Genomic DNA, 10,300 nt, shown 5'->3' with positions numbered 1-10,300 from the left:
CTGAGCAATTAAAGCATCCCAGAAAGCCAGAGGGTTTTCTCAGCCATCCCTGGAACAATCCCTCCTGGCTGGGTGGGAGGTAGCTCAGCAGAGGGATATGGGGGAATGAAACTTTCCTCCCTGGATCCAAAGAGTAACACTCGTAACACCTTGCCATGCTCAAGAGGAACAGAGAAAAAAAAAATTAAATATTAATGAAAAGCAAAGATCAATTGGCCAGCTAAATCATGCAAAAGCAAAGCAGATGCTAAAGGATGACAGTTCCCTGTTTGTCTGCTGGCCAACTCTGATCCTCAGGATTTCAATTACAAACCTCAGTGCCCGGAGGTGGTGGGAAAGGCTTAAGTTGTTCCACGCAGAATTTCAGCTCAGATGGAAGGAAATGTATTTATTTTTCCTGACGAGGATGGGGGTCACGGTGATTTCTCCTCGCTGGGTTCCTCGCCACGAACGCGCTACAGGGGGAAGTGGGGGCTCTTGTTGGGCTTCCAAAGAATTCGCTTTGAAACCTTTCGCAGTGTCTCTCAAAGTAAGAAAAATGTTCCCATTCATTAATGCTCTGCTGCAAGAGGGAGGAAAATACATGGTCAAATAGAATAAATGCAGCATTGCTGGGATTGAAGGTAGAGGAAAGGCAGGGGGAACCATCATTTTTCATGAGGAAAGAAAAGAACTAAACTTTGGAAGGAACGGGTTTGCCAGAGCTCAGTGCAGCCTTTTATTTTTACTATTTGAACTGCTGTGAGTTAAAAGTGATCTTCTAAGATTTATTCCAGTCTGTGGGTTTGGATTCCTGGCTGATAGATGACCACCTCTGAAACATGGGAAAAACATTCTGGATCAAGCCTCTACCCGTCGTGGACCAGCCGGTGCAGTCACTGAAGTGGTTGTAACCTTAACAAGATGGGAGAAATGACCTCCCCATCCACCACACCTTTTCTCTGTGCCCTGCTGCTCTATCCAGGAGAAATAAGTTCCTCTCCTAATAATATTTTTTTTTAAATTCAACCAGATCAATTAAGTTTTTCTCCTCCATCAGTGGGTTCTCTGCTGGATGTGCGTGATGGCTCCAGTTTTGGTGATGATGGAAAGGAGCCACTGGCTTTTTTTAGTGTGTGAATAGGAGTGAAGAAACAGCAAGGAAAGGAATTACAGGGCCAGAGATGGGATTTGGGCTGGCTCAACCAGGGATATGCTGCAGTATCTGCTCTGCAACCTACTCTGTGTATTCCCTTCACCTCAGTGAGGAAGTCAGGAGATGGACCAGTCTCAGACCATGTTTGGCACCAGGCTCAGACCATCTGCCTGGAAAAGTGCCTGGAAAAGCCAGCAATAAAATTAGTTTTCTCAGCTTGCCAGCAAACTAAAAACCATTATCACATTCTCCATAACCATAATTAAGGCAAGATTAAAAGGGACCATAAAAAGCTGTTAGTGTTGAAATTATATAAGGTCTGATTAAATGCCTTTATTAAAATCCTATTTCAACTGTGCAGGGAAGGAGAGGAAATTTTCTGTGTGCAGAAATCTCACTTACCTCTTCTAAGCTGAGCTTGGCATTCATTTCTCCATCTGCAAGGACCTAATTATATATACATATGTATATATTTATATATATTTCTTTAAAACATGCAGGGAAACTTTCCTGTTTTTCTGGTGATTGAAGCTTGCACGAAAAGCATCACCACGTGATTTTTTTTTTTTTTATTACTAACATTGTCAGGTCTGCAATGGCTTAGACTCTGATGCTGATCTTTACAAACATATTTCCACTCAATGCTGAATATATGTTATAATATTAGAAAGACATTGTCAACAAAAGTGGCAGTAAAATCTCATTCACTGAGCAGCTTCTTGCCCTCATTTTGTTTTCAGCAAGTTTATTAGTCATTAAATGAATAAAAGATGACATCCCAAGGAAAAAAAATATTAATTTCTCATAATAAACATACCATTATTCTGATCCCTCACAAGGATCAAGGCACCAAAGAAGACTGTTTTTTATCCTGCAAAAAAGGTGGAGATGGTAGACTATGAAGAAGTTGGAGAAGTTTGGTTCTTCAAAAAAAGTTGAAGAAAATTCTTCCTCCAGAGAAGTGGAAAAGGTGATCCAGCACCTGACCCTGAAATCACTTCCACTCTACAGGCTCCCATGCGCCTGAATTTTTTTCAGCAGTGGTTTTTCCACTGGCTTGTGTCCTGTAGGGAAATTTTTACTGAAAAGAAGAACATACCTTGTTGTCTGCACAAATCACCAGCCCGGATCAGTCAAAGCCTGGTGCCCAGTGGCATCGCCTGGAGTGACTGATATCTGTCACTCAGAAAGGCAGTGGCTCCTTCATTTGGGATGGGAGGTGTCTTGCTACAGACATAAGAATTGAGGACAGCTTGGAGTGAAGAGGAGTGGAGCAACATCCTCTTTAAAATCAGTCTGGCAGAGCTGAAACAGGTTTATTTGAGCTCAGTGTCACATTGGATGGGGCTGGAGGGGGCAGTGCTGGAGGGACGAGGCTCCTCTCCAAGAGGTAGAGCTGGATTTTACACTCACTGTTACATCCATGCGTGTTGTGCAATGTGGGAAAAAATGGGATAGTGCCATCCACGTGCTTCTCGTGGCCCTCACTCCAACCCATGAAGTCAGTGAGAAACTTTCCACCGGCCTTGGGAAGGCCGGGGGAGGCCCCTCCAGCCGTGCTGTTGTCAGGGAGATGGTCAAACCCTGCCTTGACCCCACCGTGCAAACTTAACGCTGGCCGTGCTAATGGGAAGAGAAATTCCTGAGGGGGTCCTTAATGTGTCTGTCACTGCCTTCTCCAGGCTCTTCCTGCAAGGCACAGACAGGGATGGGGTTCTCCGGGACACGGGTGGTGCTTTCCCATCATCCCATCTCCTGAGCTTGCGTTGCTTAAGGGTGGGATTATCCAAACCCTTTCCATGGACTGAGTTCTTCTCCAGCTCACGCCAGTAGGCGTTCCCTCCTCCAGGGAGGTGCTTCCAGGCACCCCTGGGTGCATGTTGCAATTTGATTTCTGCTCAAAAATCGAGCTGTGTTCTGTGAGTTGGAACGATGCAAAAAAACACCATAAAAGCTCAGAAATCAAAGGTTTCCTGTTATAAATAATCTTGGATCCCTCAGGCATTGAAGGGGAAAATATAGCCAAGATTAGATTAAAAGATTTTGGGGGCTTTTTGTGGTTATTTTTTAATTTAAGGAAAAAAAAAAAGAAAATCTAAAAATATCTTCGGTTGGTGGGAGGTTGAGGTAAAGGTTTCTTTGCAGTTGTTTTAAAACATGTTTATTAGGATAGAGTGTCAGCTTGTCTTTCTGACATAGACACTCGAACACATATGCATGTGTCTCCACCTCCAGGGATGTCAAATCTCATGCTAACAGGGTTTCTTTTTCCAGAATGAAAATTTCACACTGGGAGACACACAGTAAAAAACTGAAGTGTTTGATCGCTTGAAAAATCCGTTGCAAACCATGAGGAACTTTAAATCAGTGGAAACAGAACCCAGAGCCAAAAGTGCTCAAGGGCTTTTAGATATAAATACACTGTTTTTATTCAATTATGCGTATCTGTACTTAAATTTGTAACTCTTTTCCCAGTGGCAGCAGAGAGGACAGTGGATTTTTGGATGCATTTGTACTCTTGGTACCCAAAACATCCTCAAGGTAATGTTTTTTTACCACATACAGTGATGAAGTGTCATAAAAAAATTACTCTGCTGTTTCAGAACTACTGCCTGTTCATCTAACTTGAAATTCCCAGTTTCTGAGAAATAATGAGCAATTCCTTGCAACCTTCACCTGCCACTCAGAATTAAATGATTATCAAATCTCCTACTTCTCCTTTTTTCTTTCTCTTTTTCCAAGTTATAATTCAGGATTTACTCCAAATATAAAAATTTAACCTGATAGACACTGAATGTTGTCAGATGCTTTTTCCATTTATTCATACAGTAGGATCTTCCTCTAATCCACTACAGAAGATGTTAATTCTGGGAATATATTTGCTATCAGGAAAGACATCACCTTGCTCATCTATTTCCTTTAATAAATATGAATTAAAAAATGTCTGCTGCTTTAAACAGCATCTTTTCCCTATTCCTTCATAAACACTGTATGGATGAAGACATGTGCAACCTGAGTTGGGAAAAGTGTAGTTGTATCTTGGGAGGATAGGAGAACAGTGCTGGTTTATCCCTTCTACTCTGGACTGTGGAGTGATATTTCTGCTGATGGCACAGAAGGAAGAATGACAACTAATGAGATAAACATGTCCCCTGCCCCAAGGCTGTGCTGTACCAGCCTCTGTGATGGCACAGTGAGGTTGGATTAATCTGTAATTAATATTGGGAGTGCAAGTGAAATACTTGGAACCTCTCTAAAAATATATTTTGGCGTGAAAACCTGTCACCTGTGCAAGAAGAAAGAGGTAATGTTTGCATTTCTAAAAGGAGTTTTATGGGGCAGCAGTAAAACCCTGCACAAGTCCCGTTAAACCTGAGCTTGTTGGAGCACCTTGGCTGTACTGCCAGCAAAGGTCACGGTGTCCACAGAGGCAGCTCAGGAGGCCAAATGAGAGCCCAGGGCCTTTGAGGTGGGAGATCTCCTCACATTATGCCTCACCCCATTGTGCCTTGTAGGGTTTGTCTATGGTGCCCAGATTGGGCTGCAGCAAAGGTCTTAAGGCCTGTGTTGCTCTTCCACGAAGAACAGATGAGGAAACAACTGCTGAAGCTTCTGAGACTAATGAGAAACTCGGTGGTTCCGTGGGAAGATGCCAAAGATGCTGGTCCTTGGCTCCATCACTGACCTGTTGGGTGGCCTTGGGGCAACTCACTCTGGTTTCCATGTGTGTCTGTTCATTGTCCCAGAGGGGAATTCTCTCAGGCAAGACCTGCAGTGCTCATCCATGGACTTCTCCAAAGCCTCTAGTCTGCGTGGTGGTACAAATAACACCGTCCTGCAAGGCACAGTGATGATCTTCAGAGAGCTTTGATGGTTCACAGGCACAGAGGTAGATGGTGCTGATAATTAATAAGCTTCCCTGCTATAAATAGTGTTGAAGAGCTTTGTCTTTTCCATCTTGACCACTTGCAGAGATTCCTGATTCAGAGTCAAACACCCTCCTACCTGATCCTCATAGCAGATCTCAATCCAAATATTCAATTCCTCCCCTTAGACTCAGGGGGAGGAAAAGAGGAGGAAGAACTGCACTCAGGCCAGCTTTTTCTAAACTTTCAGGGTTTTTCATGGTGATGAAGTTCTTGTATCATTTTTCTCTGCATCTACATACTTTTGCAATTTGGAGGCACAAGGAGCTGAAACTTCTGTCTTCAGAGAGTGACTGTGACTGGCAGGGATTTTCCTTCACTTGTCTTAATGGAAATTAATCCAGTGATGGAGATACCAGGAGAAACAAGTGTCATGAGATTTTTTTCTGAACAACCTCCAAAATGTTTTGGCAGGATTATGTTTCTGTTTTATTTCCAGGTTCTATAGCATTGCAGATAATATAAAGTTAGATAAACTAGTCTCGCTTCTTTGGGCTGCACTTATTTATATTTACCATTTCCATGAAAATCAAGGAAAAACACACACGTAGGGTCAGAGTCTCATTTCATTTCAAATATGCTCAGAGTTAATTGAATTGCAGGCAATGTCTAAGAATTCTGCAAAAGGAACTTTTGGAGAGAATAACCTGAACATGTCTCAAGATACATTTTCAGTGGGTGTAAAAAACAGTACGTGTGCATCAGGAGACTACTTACCCTTTCATGTTTTCTTTTCTTTCTAAAGTTCATATATACACAAGGAAGGCAGCTTGAAGTAATTTTATCAAGTTCTTCTCTGGCGAAAATTAAAAAATATTAAGGGCATGTGCCAGTTTGTTGGAATGAATTACCTTGTGGTACTGAATCCAAAGAAAGAAATTCTGCTTGGTAAAATGACCTGGTGCAAAATATTTTAGATCTTGCACATTAGTCAGTTAAGTTACCGTGTGATTCTTTATGACACAGCTGCAATAGCAAGCTATTAATAAAAGAATTAATGGTTAAAATAATAGTAATTCTCAGCAAACCATGTGATATGGCAACACTGGAACATGCAATGTGAAAATGCAGTGGTATTACTGTAAAAAATCCTGCACACTATGTATGCATCCATATGCTCACATATGGTTTCATAATATATCCTAGATTGCAAAGAACAAATGGAATTTAGGAATGATTTGGTTTACAGTTCCCTTAAGTAACATTATCTTGTTAAAGACATTAACCTCAGGCCTTTACTGTTATATATTTGCTTTTATTGTTTTCATCCTGGGGAGCAACCTGTAGGAGAGACACTCAACAGGAAAAGAAGGTTCAAAGGGCATCAAAACATTGATTTTCAAGATGGCTGAACAGCTGTCTTGGGAGCACTGTGCAATTATGAAAAACAGACATCTCTCTTTAGCCTCCCTTATTATTAAAAATCTTCACATACCTTCCCAGCACTAATAACTGAGGTAAGATTTCCTTGGCATCATTGATTTTCCTCAGTGGGCTGCAATACTCCCACTAAAACAGTGTTTAATGGGATGAAATATATTCTCTGGTGTGTTATATCCAGCGGAGTGCCGGCAGAAAGAGTGAAAATGGGTCAAACAGGCTCTTCCAAGAAGATTTCCCCCACCACAACTGTAGTGATCCACGTGGGATTTGTTCTCTCTATTTACCCTCAGGGCTTTTATCCCCTGTTTGTTTGCTGTGGGTTTATGGGTTAAGCATGTACAAATCTCAGAATAAACTTTAGGAATAACATTTCCATTTAAGTTACTTGACAAGTTCATTTTAAAAACCCTCTGGAAGCCTCTGCATATGCTCTCCAGAATTGCTCCAATTCCTTAAAACAGGTGTTCTTCCTTGGTTTCCCTTTTCCCTGCTGAAGGCCAAAGAAGCTTTTTAAATGCCTTTGGCAAACCCTCTGCTGGCTAACACGCTATCTAGGGACAAATTAGATCTCATGATGAGTTGTGTTCTTTCCAGAGCATTTGCCACAGCTTCTCACCTGTGCTTTAAATGAGCTGGGGATGGGGAAGTGCTCTGTGGTCCCAATTGCATCATCCCCTCACAGGCTCAGCTGTGCAGATGCTCTGAGCAGAGAGGTCCTAAACTGCCTCTGGTTCACCTCAATGTGCCCACAAGTGCAAATCCCTGCTGGCTCCTCGATTTCCTTTCTGGATGCACAGCACCATCCTCACATGTGGAGGCAGTTTCCGTCTCACAGGCTTAGGATGGAAGGGGTTTGGCTGTTCATGGAGCCCTCGTCCCTCAGGCAAAGCAAGGAAAACAGAGGTGATGCCAAAATAGATGAGACCATGAGAATGGGATAATCAGGGGAAAACCCAGCTGCTCCCAAGGGGAGGAAAAATTAAAAAACAAAGCGAAATGTATACGATCTTTGAGTTCCAGTCCTCAAAGAGGACTCCGAGTTCCATGATTGCTTTCCCAAATAAAATAGCTTCCTCTGGAAAATACTTGGTACACAGCTGCCCCTGTTTCAATGAATTCCAAGCTCTTGCCTCAAGGTTTCCAATCTGGGGCAGTTTTTTTGTGCAGTTACAGCTTCTAAGGTCATTTTAAGTATGTGATGCTTTTTTTTTTTTTTTCCATGTGCAGTTGTCCTCTCCTAGTAAAGGCAAAGGCTCCATCAAGTGACATCCATTCTGGAGGTCATGGCACACAGTTCACAGGAACAAGCAGGATCTTCAAACTTCTACCAGCTCCCATTCCAGGCTACTTGCAAACTCAAGCACCAACCTCTTTAATCAGTTACAGCTGAAGGGTTATTTCTTTCCCATGACCATAGAGACTGATTTAAAAAAAAAAAAAAAAAGTACATATGCCTGAAACTGTGGGTTTAGGAACAGAAAGGAGCAGCTGAGATGTCCTATCAAATGGTATTTCTGTTACTGCCTCCACCAGAGTGAGTGTTTGGGGCTCCCTCTTCTCTGCTGTTCCCCAAGGATGTAATTAGGATGCAGCGCCGTAGGTCTCCATTCGTGGAGTTTCCTGGAGGCCAGCAGCTGTCCAAGGGCTTTTCCTTTTGTCTTTTCAATAGCCTAAGACTCAGGAGTTTAGAGCTTTTCCTTACTGTCACAACAATTTGCTGCAGAGAGAAAACGAACAAATTCAGTGGCAACTGATGAGGAAAAAAAAACCCTAATATTTTTTCTGCATTGATTGTGAATAAAGATGTGTATTCTAGGGCAGAGATAAGTAATTGTGTAGTCAGATGCCAGTTCTGTGTTTAAAAGATGCATCCACAGTGTTTAACAATATGCTGCCTTTTAAAAACATTGAATTGTGGTTTCATCAATGAATGGTATTATTTCCTCCTTACAAAATACAAAATAAGCTGGAACACAAAGATCCAGGAATGGTGTATTTGAATGTATGAAGTCATCAAAATCCCTTTTCCCCCCACTCATCCAGCATGCTCTGATGATTTTTTTTCCAATGTGCTTTGAATGAAACTGTAGGATTGTGTTGTTGGATGCTGACTAGTGGAAAATTGGTTGTTTAAATTCCAGGAAATGTCTGATTTTTCAACTACAACTGGTTTCTAATTAAGGAAGAATCCAGCTGTCAGCCAGCAGAGGAATTATGAAATGCTAAAATCACTGGGGGCAATGGAGAACAATTAACATTCTCAGCCACAGCGCCCTTGTTGTGGTCTCCAAATGCTGGGCTGAGTACCTTGCACACACTCGTGGTCTGTTCCACTGAGGGGTCCTGGGGGACTTGTACATGACAAGAGAACAGTTTATTGCTTAAACTCTTCTGGGGTCAGGAAAATGTCATGGGGGCCTGGAGTTTCTTCTCCTTGAAGTCAATAATCAAAGGTTTAGAGCCAAGTGAGTCAGGTGGTGTGTTCCAGCCCAGCTCCGTTGGCTTCGGTGGCTTCAGTGGGAAGTGCAGCCACCAAGGACCTGACACACTGGCCTTGGTGGGAGTGGGATTATGGAAAAGTGGTTCAAGATTTCATATCATCTTGAGCAAAGCTATGTGTTGTGGTCCAAAGGCTCAGGAACCAGAGCCAAGCTGGGCTCTTGCTGTTGTTGTGCTGGGAGGAGGAATTGGAGGAGGAAGGTGAAGGCAGAGAGACAGAGCCATGAGGTAATGGCCAGGGTTAGGGTTGGGTTGGCATGAATGAAACAGCTGTCACTGCTCAACTGGAGGAGGCCCAGACTTGTGATTCCCCAAAGTACCTGGTGGGACCATCTGGGTATGGGCAGATCATGGTGTGATTCTTGGGCCTGTCCTGTGCAGGGCCAGGAGTTGGAGTTTGATGATCCCAGTGGGTCCATTCCAACTCAGGATATTCTATGATTCTATGATTCCCTGATCTGCTATTAGTGCTTGAATTCAGTTTGCAGTGCTTGGTTCCTTGTTTAGCCATGGAAATCAGTGAAAGACATGGAACACCATCCAAAGGCAGCTAGCCTACCCAGCAGGAACGTGTAAGGAGCGGTTTGGTCAGATTTTATCTTATTCCCAGACTGTGACTGCTCTTGTTTTCTTGGTCTGCACCTTCAGCTTGGATTTCCAGCAGCCTAGTAATCAAACTGAATGTATTGACACATTTTGAACTGCAGTTCATTTATAGCTGCTTTTGTATGGATCCAATTTTGTGTTCTGTATAACACTTTGGCACCGCTGTGTTATGCCCACATGCCTTGAGTGAGAAGCCATTCTCGAGAGATACAAGATACACACATCTCCCATCAGCTTTAAAAGGTACTGGCTAGAGGACAAAGTAGCTTGGAAGAAGTTTTGATATTATCTGAAAAGTAAAAAAAAAAATCAAGAATGTATTATAGTTGGAAACAATCAGCAGAGATAATGTTGGACTCCAGGGGCTGGAAAAGAAGCAGCCAAAAGGTGACCTGGAGGGAGTGTGTGTGTGCAAAGACAAAGAGCCCTGAGTGTTAGAAACTGTGGTAGTTTCCTGGGACAGTGATGAATCTATGGACAGGCTGGGAAAGGAGAGAAAGTCATGCAGGTTCTGCTCTGCTGCTCTCATTGCCCAAGCTGGATGTTAGTTACAGAAAGCTCAAGCCAACAAGTTGGATCCGAGCACCCTCTTCCAGATCCAAGTTTCATCTGCTTGATTTTCTTCATGTTTATATGGGAATGTCTTGGCGAGTGTCAGCACTTCTTGAAATGTTACAAAATCAGTGGAAGTGGGACCAGGATTTGGTCCAACCTGATCTATAGCAAGTCAATCCTACAACGATGGGTTAGA

The 10,300-nt window shown here is 42.7% G+C and overlaps 1 long non-coding RNA gene across 2 annotated transcripts; it reads right to left on the bottom strand.

Annotated features, from left to right (window-relative positions):
* Positions 1-373: 373 nt before the first annotated feature.
* On the bottom strand, positions 374-2,937 carry LOC135421798 (uncharacterized). 2 transcript variants are annotated; one of them, XR_010434198.1, is made up of 3 exons: positions 2,549-2,932; positions 2,235-2,362; positions 374-523 (listed from the first exon to the last, which is right to left on the bottom strand). It is a non-coding gene; the product is annotated as an uncharacterized LOC135421798 (long non-coding RNA). The 2 variants fall into 2 exon arrangements; XR_010434197.1 differs by having other exon boundaries at positions 2,235-2,937.
* Positions 2,938-10,300: the final 7,363 nt, after the last annotated feature.

This window comes from Pseudopipra pipra, chromosome 14, assembly GCF_036250125.1.
Source record: "Pseudopipra pipra isolate bDixPip1 chromosome 14, bDixPip1.hap1, whole genome shotgun sequence".
Classification (NCBI taxonomy): domain Eukaryota; kingdom Metazoa; phylum Chordata; class Aves; order Passeriformes; family Pipridae; genus Pseudopipra; species Pseudopipra pipra.
This window is presented reverse-complemented; position numbering and strand designations above follow the sequence as displayed.